The sequence below is a fragment of the Ovis aries genome, chromosome 1 (assembly GCF_016772045.2).
Source record: "Ovis aries strain OAR_USU_Benz2616 breed Rambouillet chromosome 1, ARS-UI_Ramb_v3.0, whole genome shotgun sequence".
Classification (NCBI taxonomy): Eukaryota; Metazoa; Chordata; class Mammalia; order Artiodactyla; family Bovidae; genus Ovis; species Ovis aries.
Genome location: NC_056054.1, coordinates 110,058,226 through 110,076,451, shown reverse-complemented (window position 1 = coordinate 110,076,451; position 18,226 = coordinate 110,058,226). Strand labels below are relative to the sequence as shown.

The 18,226-nt window shown below is 42.1% G+C and overlaps 1 long non-coding RNA gene across 7 annotated transcripts in view; it reads left to right on the top strand.

Moving 5' to 3' along the window:
• LOC121820643 (uncharacterized) overlaps positions 1-18,226 on the top strand; it is a 98,072-nt gene that overhangs the window by 60,712 nt on the left and 19,134 nt on the right. For 4 of the 7 annotated variants that reach the window (XR_006061268.2, XR_009597602.1, XR_009597600.1 and 1 more), the window contains one exon: positions 10,574-10,700. This is a non-coding gene — a long non-coding RNA (uncharacterized LOC121820643). Of the gene's footprint in view, positions 1-3,870; positions 7,734-10,573; positions 10,701-18,226 lie in introns of those variants that run through there. The other 3 variants (XR_009597599.1, XR_009597603.1, XR_009597601.1) reach the window with 3 other exon arrangements.

The window sequence follows — 18,226 nt, the reverse complement described above, 5'->3', positions numbered from 1 at the left end:
CTTAGCCTTTTATTCTACTCAGGTTGTTAACAGATTGGATGGAGCCCATCACATGGGGAGGGGTAATTTGTTTGACTCAGGCTACAGATTTAAATGTTAATCTTATCCAGGACTATCCTCACAGATACACCCAGAAATGATGTTTGACCAAAGATCTGAGCACTCCCTGCCCCACTCAAGTGGATACATAAAGTTAACCTCCACAAACACCTTGATTACATGAATAGTCTTACTCTACTGGTCTTAGTCTTCCTGATTTTAAATGAAGGGATAAAGAAGATTATTACTAAAGGTCCCTATAATTTTAACTTTCATGTTTTGCAGTATAATTTCAAACCCTTAGGGTGGAAGAAATTGTTAGTCGCTCAGTCATGTCCAACTCTTTGTGACTCCATGGACTGTAGCCCATCAGGCTCCTCTGTCCATGGAATTCTCCAGGCAAGAATACTGGAGTGGGTAACCATTCTCTTCTCCAGGGGATCTTTCTGACCCAGGAATTGAACTTGGGTCTCCTGCATTGCAGGCAGAATCTATACCATCTGAGCCACCAGGGATATCCTGGAAGAAGGGTGGGAAAAAACATCTTGTTAAAATTCTCCTTAATTAAACATAACCCAGAAATGACTCCTGTGAATCCACAGATCTTAGAAACTAATGATTATATTCAGATTCTGGCTAATACTCACTATTTACCTGCTTAAAAAAAAACCAAAAACATTTATTTATTCTTGATTGCACTAGGTCTTCGTTGCTGCATGCGGGCTTTCTTTAGTTTCTACAAGTGGGGGCTACTCTTCATTGCCGAGCACTGGCTTTTCATTGCCGTGGCTTCTTTTGGTGAAGAGCACAGGCTCTAGGTACATGGGTTTCAGTAGCTGTGGCTGTTAAGTTTAGTTGCTCCATGGCATGCGGAATCTTCCTGGACTAGGGATTGAACTTGTGTCCCTGCATTGGCAGACAGATTTTTATCCACTGCGCCACCAGGGAAGTCCTCTTTAAAAAACAAAGAAAAACATCCCCCCATAAAAGTCTCGACAAAACTTTCAACAGCACAACCACAGAAACTTCTCCTTCTTTTCCCACAGAAACCATTAACACATGGTTCCAAAATCTCCCTGGGCAACAAGAACTAGTTCTGGGTTGTTCTCTGTCTTCTGAGTGTAGATTAAGTGATATTGTGACAGGACAGCAGTCATCTCAGATGAGTCTCTCATTTAGGTCAGTGTAGCAAACTTGCCTACAAACAATGAATTCCAAGTTGTTACCTTTGTTTGAAATCTATGCATTTCATAGGTGGGCCGAATATTTCTTTTTAAATAGGTGTATCTGAAAATGATAAATACAGTCCTTCCTGGAAACAGAGGGTTGGGATGAGAGGACGTTTTGAAGCATAGTACATTTGCCTAGTTTGGGGTTAAGGAAAAGAGAGTGGAAGTTCAGCCCTCAGTGTACACGCTTCTGCTGGAGGAGTTAGATAGAGAAGAATCTTCTCAGATTGGCGCACTTTATCTTTACTCCACTTGGAATGCCCTTCTTCCATTTCCTCACTTGATGACTTGAAACACCCTCTGAAATGTCAGACTCCTTTAGGTGGCTTTTCTTGGCTTCCCTTCCCACCCACTCTCATCTAGATCAGGTGCCCTACCTTTGTCTGCCTGTCACCTGCTGTGTGTATGTCTGTCATGGCGGTCCCCGTGGCATATTTACTTGTCTTTTATTTCTGTCTCCCCGACACAATGGCTGACACATGAAGCGATGAATTCATTTATACTGAAGTCACTTAATTGTGTACTTTTGATGAATTTGTCATTATCTTGCTCCCTTTGCTATGTCTGGCAACTATTTTATATCAATCACTATGCTAGCAACTAGGAGCATAAGATAAACAAAACATAGGAGGTCCTGATACTTGTGAAGTGTGTATTCACGTAGGAGAGACTGACCAAGAGGAAAGCAGTAGAAGAAAACTAAATAAGGTAGCCACTATTTGTAATTACTATGTCACAAAGGGAATAAATGAGAGACAGACAGAGGCTGATGCGTGAAGGTACTCTGGGTAAAATGAGTAACAAGCCTCTCCCAGTAGGTGATGCAGGAGAGAAGTAGGGAGGCAAATACTTCAGGCAGAGGAAACGGTAAGAGGAGGAGCTCAGTTAAATGTGGATGGAGTAGAATGAGCCAGGCATCCTGGAAAGACATAGGAGTAAGATCACTCAGAGATGTTACCCATCGTTAAGAGTTTGGAAGGGAGGACTCGGGAGACAAGTTAGGAAGTGATGCAGGAGCACCATCAGTGAAGGGGATGGTACTGTCTTGGAGTCATGCAAGGGCAGTAAAGACGGAGAATGTAGGCTTGAGATTATATGTTAAAGATAAAAATTGGTCAGGTTTTTGATAGTTTAGATGAGAATGATGAAGGAAAGAAAGGAATCAAGGATGTCTCTTACTGAAGTAATGGATTGCTGTGTACTGATTTGGGAAGATTTGGAAGAAGGAGAAAGAAACAGGCTCAGGATCCTACTGTACAGCATAGGGAACTATATTAATATCCTGTGATAAACCATAATGGAAAAGAATATGAAAAAAGAGTATATATGTATGTAAAACTGAATCACTTTGCTGTATAGCAAAAATTAGCATGACATTGTAAATCAGCCTTTGGTCACCTAATCTATGACAAAGGAGGCAAAAATATACAATGTTGAAAAGACATCCTCTTCAATAAGTGATGTTGGAAAAACTGGACAGCTACATATAAAAGAACGAAATTAGAACATTCCCTAACATCATGCACAAAAACAAACTCGAAATGGGTTAATGACCTAAGTGTGAGACCAGATACTATAAAAGTCTTGGAGGAACATGTAGGCAGAACACTCTTTTACATAAATCACAGCAAGATCTTTTTTGATTCACCTCCTAGAGTACTGAAAATAAAAACAAAAATAAACAAAAGGGACCAAATTAAACTTAAAAGCTTTTGCATAGCAAAGGAAACCATAAACAAAATGAAAAAAACAAACTTCCGAATGGGAAAAAATATTTGCAAATGAAGCAACCAACAAGGGGTTAATTTCCAAAATATACAAACAGTTCATGCAACTCTCTCTCTCTCTATATATATATATATATACACACACAATCCAGTCAAAAATGAGTAGAAGGCTTAAATAGATATTTCTCCAAAGAAGACCTACAGATGGCCAACAAGTCCATGAAAATATGCTAAACATCACTATTAGAGAAATGCAAATCAAAACTACAATGAGATACCACTTCACACTGGTCAGAATGGCCGTTATTAAAAATCTACAAACAATAAATGCTGGAGAGTATGTTGAGAAAAGGGAACCCTCCTACACTGTTGATGGGAATGTAAATTAATTGGTTCAGTCACTATGGAGGACAATTTGGAGGTTCCTCAAAAAACTAAAAATAGAACTCTTATATGATCCAGGAACCCCACTTTTGGGCACATATACATGGGGGAAACCATAATTAAAAAATGACATATGCACCCCAATGTTCTTTGCAACACTATTTACAACAGGCAGGACATGGAAGCAATCTAAATGTCCATCAAGAGAGGAATGGATAAAGAGGATGTAGTCCATATATACAGTGGAATATTACTCAACCATGAAAATGGATGAAATAGTGCTATTTAAAGAGACATGGATAGACTTAGAGACTGTCATACAGAGTGACGTAAGTCATAAAGAGAAAAGCAAACATAATATCTCCTATATATGGAGTCTAGAAAAATGTACAGATGAACTTATTTGCAAAGCAGAAATAGAGACAGATGGAAAGAACAAATGAATGGAAGGGTGGGGAAGGGAAGGGTGGGATGAACTGGGAGATTGGGATTGAGATATATACACTATTATGTATAAAATAGATGACTAATGAGGACGACAGAGGATGAGATGGTTGGAGGGCATCACCAACTCAATGGTCATGAGTTTGAGCAAGCTCCAGGGGATATTGAAGGTCAGGGTACAGTCCATGAGGTCACAAAGAGTCGGACATGCCTGAGCAACTGAACAACAATAATGAGGACCTACTGTATAGCACAGGAAACTCTATTCAGTGCTCTATGGTGGCCTAAATGGAAAGGAACTCCAAAAAAGAAGGAAATCTGTATACATATAAGTTAATCACTTTTCTCTGTGGCAGAAAGTGATACAACATTGTAAAGCAGCTAAACACCAATAAAACTTTTAAAAAATGTAAGTCAACTATATTTCAATAAAAAAACAGGCTCAAGAGGAAGATAAGTGTTCTATTTACATTTGAGATATGTGTAAATTTTCCAAGAAAAGGCTAGTAGTTAATAGAAGCAGGTAGTTGGATACGAGTTTTAAGCTCAGAAGAGCTCAAAGGCTTCACATGTAAATTTAAGAGGCCTCCACATAAAGATCCTACATAGATCTGTGGAAATTGACAAGGCTATTTAGAGAAAAAAAGGTAGAGAGAAGAACAAAGAGGGCTCAGACCAGTTATTTGGACCTCCCTGATTCGGCATTTGAGTAAAGGAGGAACCATTCAAAGAAACAGAAACAGCCCGTAAAAGAGAAAGTGATTTTTAGAAAGCAAAAAAGAAGAGTTTCGAGGAAGAGGAAATACCATTGCTGAGAAGTTCAGTAGGATGACTGAGAAATGTCCACTGAACTTTTTACAACCCGGAGGTCATGAGCACTTTGGCAAGAACCATTTCATTGAGAGGTGAGAGCTGAATTTAGATTTCAGTAGCACAAATTTGAGTGAGAATTCAGGACTCGAGGCAGTGTGTGTCCAGAATCACACTTTTCAAGAAGTTTGGCTATAAAAGAGCTCTGATAGATGGACCAGGAGTTATGGAGAGGTGTGGATCAGTGAAGGATTATTGTTATATTCTTAAGGAGAGATTGTGATTATGGTTTTTTTGTTTTTTGTTTTTGCCAATGAAGATAATCCAGGAGAGAGGGAGAAGTTGGAGGTTCTGAAGAGAAAAGATAAGCGGTTGATGTCTTATAGGATTTAAGAAACAATGGCACCCAGTGCCAAAGGGGAAAGATGAGCTTCAAGAGGGAAGAAGGATGTGATTAAGGCCAGTGAATAGGCGGGTTCATAGGTAAGAAGATGTGGGGCTTCACCTCCAGTAGCTTCTGTTTTTCTCACTGAACAATGAGGTGAAACCATGAGCAATGAGTGAACAAGTGCTTGGACCTACTCTGTTTCTCATGGCATGAAACTAATTTTGCCAGTTCTTAAGATAGTCAGGGGCCTCCCTGGTGGCTCAGTGGTAAAGAATCTGCTTACAGTGCAGGAGATGCAGAAGACATGGGTTCGATCCCTGGGTTGGCAAGATCCCCAGGAGGAAGGTATGGCAACCCACTCCAGTGTTCTTGCCAGAAAAATCCCAAGGACAGAGGAGCCCGGTGGGCTACAGTCCATAGGGTCACAAAGAGTCAGACAACTGGAGCAACTAAGCACACAAGATATTCAACTAGAATCGGCACTATTTCGTAGAAACCTGGAAGGTCATTGCTCTTTGGCTTTTTAACTCTTTTTATTGTCAGGGACAGATTCCTCTTCGTCTATGCTTTTTCTTTTCTGAAATTAGTTTGTGTGGTAGTTAATAGTTTTTTGATGAAATTCAAAATTCTGTATCAATCATTGCCCTTCAGTCATGCTGCAGGGGTGAAGGCTGGCCAGGACACCTTGCTGTGTGTGGTGGGAAGAATTGACTGTCATAGTTTCTAGATGGGGCTTCTTAAAGGCTTTGGAGGAGACAGGTGTATGAGAAAAAACATTTGTGCAGGAGAAAAGAAAAATGGAAATGATAAAAAGGAAAGATTAAGTTTTGCCATGTGCTGCACAATACTTAACACTCACATCTATCTTCCACAGAACATTTAATAAAATTTGTGCTACTTGTCAAAGTTGACACTGCTGCTTCCTGGGCTCAGTGTGGAGTAACAGCAGAGGCTACCCAAGGGATAGCCCATGCACATTTGGGTTACATTAAGTTTTTATTGTGAAATAAATTATTCATAGCCAAGGATGTATATAGAATATATGAACAGTTTAAGATGTATAATTACAATCATAAAATAAGCACTCAAGTTCCAACTAGCCAACTTAAAAAGAGAACATTGCCAGTTCCTCTGAAGACGCTTGGGTGAACCTCCTCAATGGTGAGAGATTAGTTGCTCAGTTGTTTCCGACTTTATTGACCCCATAAAGCCTGCCAAGCTCCTCTGTCCATGGGATTCTCCAGGCAAGAATATTGAAGTGGGTCGCCATTCCTTCTCCAGGGGATCTTCACCCAAGAATCAAACCTGGGTCTCCTGCACTGCATACAGATACTTTATTGACTGAGCTACGAGGGAAGCCTCAATGGTATCCCTCTCCTACTTCCAGAGGTAACAAATCACCCCCTTAGTTTTCTTTATTGCTAAATAATAATATGTTGTTGTTCAGTCACTAAGTTGTGTCCAACTCTTTGTGACCTCATAGGCTACAGCACACCAGGCTCCCCTGTCTTTCACTGTTTCTCGAAGTTTGCTTAAATTCATATCCATTGAGTCAGTGACGCCATCCAACAATCTCATCCTCTGTCATCCCCTAGCTTCATTTATTTTTAAACTATATGGAAACACATTCTTTTGTGTTGCTTTGGTTCCATCATCATTGTACTTTTTGAGATTTATTCATGTCCTTAGAGGTACAACAGTTTATTTATGTCCATAGATGTGTAGTGCTCCATGATATGGAGATACCACAATTTATTAATACACCCTGCCTTTGACAACATGTGATTTGTTTCCAGGTTTTTCTGTTATAACCAGTGCTGCTAGAATATTCTTATATCTCATGGTGCAAGAGTTTTCAGATTATATACTTAAGAATAAGATCGCAGAGTCATAGGTTATATCCCTAGTCAATCTCATCAAGGTATACTTTTTTGCTTTCCAAAGTGATTCTTATCAATTTTATGTTGTCTTTTCAACAAAGACAATAAGGATTATATCCAATATGAATAATAACAGAGATTTTGCAAACTTGGAGGCAATATTATTAGTTGGTCCTCTCTGTAGAGATAGCCACAGTGCAGGAAATGGGTAGACACTCAGGCCGGTGAAATGTTGGTGGTACATGCTCCTTTGTTTCATTTTTTTTTTTCTTCCCTAACCTTCATTCTCAGACAGGAATATCTTTTAACACATGGATGTGGTTAGGAGTCTCCTAGGAGGCTGAGAATGTCAGAAAACAGGAGATTCAAAGGTCGAGGTAGAAAAAGAAGGGGACATTGCCCTGTGCACATATTTGAGGATCTGGAATGTCCAACAAACAGTGAAGGGGTAGGGGTTGCTGTGCAAATATTTTTGTCAGAAATTTTGGCCCCAGAGTTGAAATGCTTTTTGCAGCTAGGAATTCCTGTGGTCACTGTTGGATACGTTAGTGAGAACTGCAAGTTTTTCTAATCTTTCATCGCCACAGAATATGGAAATGCAAGTATCATCCTACCTGAAATTCTGGTACCCTGACACTAAGGTAACTTTGCCCTGCGTTTCCTGGCGTAAGAGTACCTGGTACCCACACAGCTTCCTCTCTGCATCCTCTTCCTTTCTAGGGGATCAGCCATTAACCAATCACATTAGAAAAACAACCTTGAATCCTCTCAAGATCCCTGAAAATTAGATATTGTTCCAACTTTAGAGATGAGAAAACTGAGGCTCAGAGAGGTGAGTAACTCACCCCAAATTAGGTCACTTCTAAGTGGTAGACTAGAAAGCTGAAGCCACAGCTGTTTAACTGCATCTGTGTTTTTCCTCCCTGTTCTTTCCCTGTTTTTCTGTTCTCTGTCTTGTCCTTTATAACCATGTGGTCCTGAACAAGTGTCTTCTCCTGTCTGAGCTTTAGATTGAAAATTAGCAGATCACATAGGTTTAATGAACATTTATTAAAGACTGAAAATCACCCTATGGACATCTCACATTCTAGTGAGAGCAATGTTCTGAGCCAGCAAAAGATCTTTCTCCCTCTATCTTACTACTCATCTTGTTGCTACTATTTTTATACTTGTCTTCTAAATCTATTCTCACAGCCTGTGGCTAAACATGTGAGTTTAGCTTGTTCTATAGCTGGTGTGTACCTACAGTTAGGTAGGTCTTGACTATAAAACTTGCTCCAGTGTGGTGTTGATTGTCTGCTATTTTGATTTCATCCTATTTTGCCAACCAAGAGCATGTTTCTTCTCATAAAAGTGAGTTTTTAATGGAGGCCTTCTTCAGATCCGCTGTTACAAACTCACACACACCTTAGCGCTGGTATCTGTCTCAGGAAAGCAGTCAGGCTTGGCAGCACCACGGATACGCCCATCAATACCCAAGGAAAACTGCTATTGCAGCCTCCCGGGTTCATTACTTCTCTAGTGACACCTCACCCTGCTAACAGGGGATCAGAAGCAGAGGCAGGAGGTGTAATTCAAATGTGGGAAAGATTCAAATCAGCCTCTATCCTGGTGTGGCTTGGGGAGACCCAGTCCCTACCACCTAGGAGGCTAACTGATTCAGACCTTTCTCCTCCGGGACAGCCAACTTGCTGCCTTGTGTGCTGGTCCACCTCACCTATTTCTCTCTTAGTCCCCTGGTTGGAAAGAAAGATGCTGATTCTCCAGGGTAGCCCTCATCCACTGGGAATGTGAAGACTGTGATCGAGGAGTTGTTCTCTATGACCCCAGCGTGTGTGCATACGTGTGTGTGCATGTGTGTGTGTGTGCACACGTGCACTTAGTTGTGTTCAGCTCTTTGCAGCTCCATGGACTGTAGCCTGCTAGGCTCCTCTGTCCATGAAATTTTCCAGGCAGGAATACTAGAATGGGTTTCCACTTCCTACTCCAGGGGATCTTCCCGACCCAGGGATTGAACCTGAATCTCTTGGGTCCCCTGCATTGGCAGGTAGATTCTTTACCATTGCATCATCTGGAAAACCCCATCTGTGATCCCCAAATACCCCCAAAACAATTAATTGAGATAAAAAGAAATTCTACTCTTCTAATAATGGTCATGTACATGAAGAACAATATTAGGGACCTCAGGTTCTGGTTCCTTTTTGCAGATGGTTGCCCTGTAATCCTGTGTCCTCTACTTGAAAACTGGGTAAAGAATCTCAAAAAATTGTCAAGATTACTGAGAATAGCAATGGATGGGAGACTAGAAGTTTTTCATAGTCTAAAACAGTAGCTGGCCAACTTTTTCTGTAGGTCAGATAATAACTATTTTAAGTTTTGTGGTCCCTTCTGTGTCTGTGGAATATGAAGCTCTGTGTAGATTTACAATCTTTAAATGTATAAAAACCATTCTTAGCTTGGTAGCCTTACAAAAATGGACTGCAGGGTGGATTTGGCCTGTAGTTTGCTAACTGCAGTCCTATAAGCTCATCTCCAATTTTAGAGCAGCTGGATATTAGAGAAAAATCTTCTAGAGACTTAATATGGTATATTTTGAGAGGAAGCAATGAGCAGAAATATCAGGCTCAAGCACAACTAATTAGAAAATAATCTGGAGAACAAAATGGACAAAGGAGAGTAAAGATAAGGAAGAACAGAGATTGTGAGGCAATTATTTAAAGGAATTAGGGATGTGGAAAAGAGGCAAAGATAGGGGATGAGGATTGAATGGAGTATCTTGAACAAAGTAGAGAGTCTGGGAAAATGGTGCAAATGAGGCAGATTTTCTCCTAAGCATGTGCATGCATGTATTCATGCTATCACTTCAGTCGTGTCTGACTCTTTGTGGCCCCATGCACTGTAGTTCCCAGGCTCCTCTGTCCATGGGATTCTCCAGGCAAGGATATTGGGGTCAGTTGCCACATCCTTCTCCAGGGGATCGTCTCAACCCAGGGATCAAACCTGTGTCTGCTGCGTCTCCTACGTTGTGGGTGGATTCTTTACTGCTGAGCCACCAGGGAAGCCCCTCCTAAACATAGTTACTGGCAAATACACACGAGTCCTGGTATGTAGCAGACTGGATTTGCATGGGAAGATGAGGAGGAATTTACTCCCATCTGTGGCTTATCGCTACATGCATTCATGCTCAGTCGCTTCAGTCTTGTCTGACTGCTTGTGACCCCATGGACTGTAGCTCCCAGGCTCCTCTGTCCATGGGGTTCTCCAGGCAAGGATATTGGGTGGGTTGCCATTTCTTCCTCCAAGGGAACTTCTCAACCCAGGGACTGAACCTGCGTCCCCTGCATCTCCTGCATTTGAGGCAGATTCTTTCCACTGAGCCACCAGGGAAGCCTGGTTTATCACTTTGGTCCTCTTAACCATATGGGTCAGGTCACAGGTCTTCACTTGCTTTCCTGCCACCATCCAACACTGTTAGTTTAGTGCTTGTTCAATCAGCTTTCATGATTGAAAAATAAGAAGGAGGGAAAGAGTTCATTACCTCCCTGGGGTGTAGGTTGGCAAGGGTGATTAGGAAGAATGCAATATTGTGGAACATTTTCTGTGGATTGAGAAGTAAGTGCAATAATGTCAATCATGGCACTTTAACCAAAATATAAACATGTTTTCTCACAGATAACTGACCATGAGAGGAAACGCAAAATGGACAAAGAGGACAATCAGAATATTAATGGAGAGGTGATACATGTCAAAGAGAAAATAAGAAAATGGATCTCAACTGTATGACTAGGTTGAAAAACAGGTAAACAGGCCAATTTCTGCTGGGAGATAATTGAAAGGCTGAGACATTTTAATACCCAAGAAATATTGAACATCACAATATTTGCACAATATATTGAATATCTCAAACAGGCCCATTTGCTCAGAATGACGGAAGAGCCCTGAACTAGGAATCAGAACGTCTTGGGTTTAGCTTTTAGTCTGCTCGGTAATTTGAAATCCGTGTAATCTGTGTGATTGAGCTTTTCTGAGACTTGTTTCCTCATTGGTAAAATGGAGATGGTATGTTTTTCCTTTTCCATACTGTTATTTTGATTTATACATGCATATTAAATGGCTTTGTAAAGCATTAGGAACTATGATAATGACGGAGATTTTGTGCAGGTTGATAATATACAGCCTTGACGTACTCCTTTTCCTATTTGGAACCAGTCTGTTGTTCCATGTCCAGTTCTAACTGTCGCTTCCTAACCTGCATATAGATTTCTCAAGAGGCAGGTTAGGTGGTCTGTATTCCCATCTCTTTCAGAATTTTCCACAGTTTATTGTGATCCACACAGTCAAAGGCTTTGACATAGTCAATAAAGCAGAAATAGATGTTTTTCTGGAACTCTCTTGCTTTTTCCATGATCCAGCGGATGTTGGCAATGTGATCTCTGGTTCCTCTGCCTTTTCTAAAACCAGCTTGAACATCAGGAAGTTCACAGTTCACGTATTGCTGAAGCCTGGCTTGGAGAATTTTGAGCATTACTTTACTAGCGTGTGAGATGAATGCAATTGTGCGGTAGTTTGAGCATGCTTTGCAATTGCCTTTCTTTGGGATTGGAAGGAAAACTGACCTTTTCCAGTCCTGTGGCCACTGCTGAGTTTTCCAAATTTGCTGGCATATTGAGTGCAGCACTTTCACAGCATCGTCTTTCAGGATTTGAAACAGCTCCACTAAAATTCCATCACCTCCACTAGCTTTGTTCATAGTGATGCTTTCTAAGGCCCACTTGACTTCACATTCCAGGATGTCTGGCTCTAGATGAATGATCACACCATCGTGATTATCCGGATCGTGAAGATCCTTTTTGTATAGTTCTTCTGTGTATTCTTGCCACCTCTTGTTAATATCTTCTGCTTCTGTTAGGTCCATACCATTTCTGTCCTTTATCAAGCCCATCTTTGCATGAAGTGTTCCCTTGGTATCTCTAATTTTCTTGAAGAGATCTCTAGTCTTTCCCATTCTGTTGTCTGCCTCTATTTCTTTGCATTGATCACTGAAAAAGGCTTTCTTATCTCTTCTTGTTATTCTTTGGAACTCTGCATTCAGATGCTGATATCTTTCCTTTTCTCCTTGGCTTTTTACTTCTCTTCTTTTCACAGCTATTTGTAAGCCTTCCCCAGACAGCTGTTTTGCTTTTTTGCATTTCTTTTCCATGAGGATGGTCTTGATCCCTGTCTCCTGTACAATGTCACAAACCTCATTCCATAGTTCATCAGGCAGTCTATCTATCAGATCTAGGCCCTTAAATCTATTTCTCACTTCCACTGTATAGTCATAAGGGATTTGATTTAGGTCATACCTGAATGGTCTAGCAGTTTTCCGTGTTTTCTTCAATTTCAGTCAAATTTGGTAATAAGGAGTTCATGATCTGAGCCACAGTCAGCTCCTGGTCTTGTTTTTGTTGACTGTATAGATCTTGTCCATCTTTTGCTGCAGAGAATATAATCAATCTAATTTCAGTGTTGACCATCTGGTGATGTCCATGTGTAGAGTCTTCTGTTGTGTTGTTGGAAGAGGGTGTTTGCTTTGACCAGTGCATTTCCTTGGCAAAATTCTATTAGTCTTTGCCTTGCTTCATTCCATTTTCCAAGGCCAAATTTGCCTGTTACTCCAGGTGTTTCTTGACTTCCTACTTTTGCATCCCAGTCCTATATAATGAAAAGGACATCTTTTATAGGTGTTAGTTCTAAAATGTTTTGTAGGTCTTCATAGAACCATTCAGCTTCAGCTTCTTCAGCATTACTGGCTGGGGCATAGACTTGGATTACTGTGATATTGAATGGTTTGCCTTGGAGACGAACAGAGTTCATTCTGTCGTTTTTGAGATTGCATCCAAGTACTGCCTTTCGGACTCTTCTGTTGACCATGAAGGCTACTCCATTTGTTCTGAGGGATTCCTGCCTGCAGTAGTAGATATAATGGTCATCTGAGTTAAATTCACCCATTCCAGTCCATTTTAGTTCACTGATTCCTAGAATATCGATGTTCACTCTTGCTATCTCCTGTTTGACTATTTCTAATTTTGCCTTGATTCATGGCCCTGTCATTCCAGGTTCCTATGCAGTATTGCTCTTTACAGCATTGGACCTTGCTTCTGTCATGCGAGTGTATGTTCCTCGGTCCTTTGTCTCGTCACAACAAAGATTTGGAGCAATGGACATTAAAGCCCTTGGCGCATCACAGCTCTCGGGTCTTGGACAAACCGTGTTATAGCTCTTAGGCAAATCAGTGTTACAGCTCTATCTTATTTATAAGATAGCAGGAGAATCCATCCTCAAAGTGTGAGGGCATGCCAACCAAAGATTTGAAGGGAAGAGAGTGGAGGAGAGAGAGGGAGAGAGAGAGAGGGAGAGAGAGAGAAAGAACGCGTGCACGCGGGAGAGGAAGAGAGTGAAAGTGCTTTGGCTCCTCCTTTTATATGTTTTTTCCTCTACCTGGGCCTGCCCTATGCAAATTTGGCTTAGCCAGGAGTGCTGTTTGTTCTACCTGAAGTCTTCACTCTGGTCCTCGGACCTTCCTTTGACCTTCCTTGTTTTTTAGCCACTGCCATTTTGGACTCCATTTCCCTATTCTACCTACCTAACACTTCTATCACCAGTTACATCCACAGCTGGGTATTGTTTTTCCTTTGGCTCCATCCCTTCATTCTTTCTGGACTTATTTCTCCACTGACCTCCAGTAGCATATTGGGCTCCTACTGACCTGGCGAGTTCCTCTTTCAGTATCCTATCATTTTGCCTTTTCATACTGTTCATGGGGTTCTCAAGGCAAGAATACTGAAGTGGTTTGCCATTCCCTTCTCCAGTGGACCACATTCTGTCAGACCTCTCCACCATGACCCGCCCATCTTGGGTTGCCCCGCGGACATGGCTTAGTTTCATTGAGTTAGACAAGGCTGTGGTCCTAGTGTGATTAGATTGACTAGATTTCTGTGAGTATGGTTTCAGTGTGTCTGCCCTCTGGTGCCCTCTTGTAACACCTACCATCTTACTTGGGTTTCTCTTACCTTGGGCATGGGGTATCTCTTCACGGCTGCTCCAACAAAGCACAGCGGCTGCTCCTTACCTTGGATGAGGGGTATCTCCTCCCGCTGCTCTTCCTGACCTTCAATGTGGGATGGCTCCTCTAGGCCCTCCTGGGCCTGCACAGCCACCACTCCTTGGACATGGGATTGCTCCTCCCGGCCGCCACCTCTAGCCTTGGGCATGGGGTTGCTCCTCCCGGTCGCCGCCCTGGCCTTCCTGCCGCCGCCCTTGGCCTCGGGTGCCACCTCTGACCTCTGACGCTAGGTAGCCCCTCTCGGCCGTTCCTGTGCCTCCGCAGCCTGGCACTCTAGGCCGCTGCCCCTGACCTCAGACGTGGGGTAGCTCTCGGCCGCACTTTGCTTAGTGCGGCGCCTGCGCTTAGTGTGCCGCCCACTGCCACCACCACTGCCGCCGCCGCCGCCACCGCCTGCGCTTTATATCTTGTAACCTGTATTCTAGGAGTCTTCCAGGAGACTTTCCAAACTGCCTTGTACCTAGGTGGGGCTGGGTGCCAATGGCAGGTTGTATGGATGTGATGTGTGTCACATACAGGCTGAGCTATTTAAGAAGCAAATGCTTTCTCCACTCTCTTTTTTTCTTGTCCGCTTACTGAAAATTGATACCAGTGGTTATACTGAAAATCAAGTCTTGAGGATGGAATTGTTACTGAAATGGAAAGAAACTGGGCATCTGAGTCAGCTTGAAGGAAAGCTGCCCTATCACGAACACCTAAGTCATACTGGAATGTGAGCAAATAATCCACTGAGACTTTTGAGTTTTCTGGTATTACCTGGATTAATACAGCTGTTGATATAGCAAACCTTCCCAGACTATTCTGTTCTCTACAAATTGTGATCAGGTAGTCTTTTTTCTTGATATTTAGCCTTTTCCCTTTCTTCCCTATGTCCTTTCTACCCTTCCTGCTGAAAGGTTGTTGCTGAGCCATGAAAGACACTGGGATTGTTGGCCTCCAGAGAAGAGGAATTCAATCCAGGGCCAGTGACAAGGTTTGATCACTCAGAGCTTTTGTGTGATAAATTTTTATTAAGGTATAAAAGAGATAGATAAAGCTTCTGACATAGACACCAGAAAGGGGCAGGAAGAATGTCCCCCTGCTAGCCTTTAGCAGTATGTCATATACCTATCAGCAAGCTGCTAATTAGAGAAAGGAAATGTCTCAAAACTCAGAGTGGCATCAGGCCCCTCACCCACAACATGCATTTTGAGATAACATTGGCACAAAGTGAGTCATCCTGGGCCATAAAACAATTGACATGAGTCTTGAAGAAAGGCAGGTTTCCAAGTAAATATGTAGTTTCATTAAAAAGCAGAGTAGGAGAACAATGTATGAGTAGAACATACTGGTTTGTTGAGCCCTTATCGGTTCTGAGTCTTAAGCGGAACCGACTTGAAGAAAGACAGAGTTTAGGGTAACTACATAGTTCATTAACATAGCTTGAGGAAAACTTTTCCATAAGAAAAACACATTGGTTAGCTCAAGCTTTGAGAAAAGTTAAGTTCAGGTGGAACCAGGGGTCATCATGGAAACACAGAATTTTAAAAGAAACCTCCTTTTAATTTTGTATAGAGAAGGAAAAAAAATCTGACACTTGTCGTTTGTTTCCTCCTGCTGCTTAAGGGAGAGATAAAAAATGTCTGATGCTTGCAGCCTATTTCCTTCGTTTGGAGACCCCAGGCCTTCTTTCCTGACACCCTGTCACTGCCACCACTATTCAGATGAATAATGACATCAGCAAAGAGCAAGAACAGAACAGTGGTTATTTCACTCACGCATGCATTCAGTTGTTTGTTTTTTCTCTGCCTGACTCAAATGCGTGGTAGCAGCCCAGATGTTGGATGGGAGCCAAGAACAGATGTTTGCAGGCTATTACCTTAAACTCTTGTGTTGGGTATAAAAAAGGTATAAACAGTAAAGACCATAAGTTTCAATGGCATGACTTTAAATTGGGAGTCTAGAGGAAGGGCGCTTTCTCACCAGTTTACGTCCATGGGATTTGTTTCATTTTTATTTCTTCTCGTGTGGCAGAGTGCACTTGAGATGTAAGATGCATCAGTGGAGCACCCTGTGGTCATTATTGGGTTTATAAAGCCCGCATAGGGAGATCAGAGTTGTTTAAAACCTGAAACCATGTTGAGAGCCTGGAACCCAAGTTTAAATACTTGGATATAAGAGAAACTGAGAGCCCATGTGTTGAAGGAGGATGAAGTTACACATGTAGAGCAAGTAAATAAAAACCTAGGAAACAGACGCAAAAAAGGAGGTTACAAAATCACGCCAAACTTGTGTCTGAGATCTCATAATTTTCCCACTTGTACAGCTTGTGCTCAGAGGTACACTTGCAATTTGATCAAGTACAATCTATACTTAAAACAGTTGTCCTAACCTGTTATTTTAGTTATGATGTTGGGTATAACTGTGGTTTCTAAACAAGAAACTTATTCCGTAGTCACTTAGGGATTAAGTGGCTTGACTGGAATGAAACCATGATGGCAGGGCTTACTTTATAGTTTCTATCACCAGTATATATAGCCAGTATAGAATCTCACTGGCCTTGAATAATCCTTTAACTTTCCAAGAGCCAAATACCTGGGTTTGCAGGAAGAGATTCTTATAATGTACTGGAGTTTGGACCGGGCTTTGTTGTTTGAATCCTGACTCTGCCACTCACTATCTCTATGGCTCTAAGTGAGTTACAGAAACTTCTCTTTGCCTCATTTCCCTCATTAATAAAATGAGGATAATCATATGACCTACCACTGGTTGTTAGAGGGATTAAATGGACCAAGAGGAGTAAATCATTAGAACAGTGTCTGCCAAATAAGCATCAGTCTTTGCTATTGTTTTTCTGTTGTGGGTTAAGTACATTTCCTCCTGTTTGAGCTTTTGTTGGACTGGAAGGCAGCTAATTCTGCCTGCAGACATGAAGGTCCTGACTCAGGTTCTTTCAGCCTTATTTGGAGGATCCTCACAACACCAGTGTTCTTTTCCTTCTGAGTCAGAGCTCATTCCAATCTTCTTTTTTCCTTTTGTTGATTGTGCTGGGTCCTTGCTGTTGTGTGCACGCTTTCTCTAGTTGTGGTGTGCAGGCTTTTCATTGTGGTGGCTTCTCTTGCCGTGAAGCACAGGTTCTAGGCACACGTGCTTCAGTAGTTGCAGCATGTGGGCTCAGTAGCTGTGGCTCTCTGGCTCCAGGGTGTATCTTCTCTCTTGAGCTGTTGCTTTCTCCCTTCATCTTTTCCCCACTGATTCTCTCTGTCCTCCCTGTGGTCATGTCCTCTTCCCTGGCAATCCTACCCATGGCAGCCCTGTCTTTCAGATCTGGCTCAAGAGTTCTAAGATGAAGGGTTTTCTTTTACATTGGTGTATCAGTATCAATATCAGTTCAGTCACTCAGTTGTGTCAACTCTTTGCAACCCCATGAACCGCAGCACGCCAGGCCTCCCTGTCCATCAACTCCCGGAGTCTACCCAAACCCATGTCCATCGAGTTGGTGATGCCATCCAACTCTCTCATCCTCTGTCGTCCCCTTCTCCTCCTGCCCTCAATCTTTCCCAGCATCAGGGTCTTTTCAAATGAGTCAGCTCTTCGCATGAGGTGGCCAAAGTATTGGAGTTTCAGCTTCAACATCAGTCCATCCAATGAACACCCAGGACTGAACTCCTTTAGGATGGATTGGTTGGATCTCCTTACAGTCCAAGGGACTCTCAAGAGTCTTCTCCAACACCACAGTTTAAAAGTTCAGTTTCACCACAGTTCAATTTTTCGGTGCTCAGCTTTCTTCACGGTCCAGCTCTCACATCCATACATGACTACAGTGGCTGACTATTTTTCTGGGCTCCAAAATCACTGCAGATGGTGATTGCAGCCATGAAATTAAAAGTCACTTACTCCTTGGAAGGAAAGTTATGACCAACCTAGACGGCATATTAAAAAGCAGAGACATTACATTGGTGTATGGGTACTAAATCTGGAGGAGGGCATGTTAACCCTCTCCAATATTCTTGCGTGGAGAATCCCAGTGGACAGAGGAGCTTGGCGGGGTACAGTCCATAGAGTCACAAAGAGTTGGACACGACTAAGCAACTAAGCACAGGCTATAGGTACTAAATGCCTAACGTTTTTCAATGCTAGCTTCATGGCAGGAGAAGACAGTTTAGTTCCGGATTAAAAGACTGGCCAATAGCTGTGATAATGATGCAGGTGATCAGAAAGACGGAGAGAGGTGGCAGATC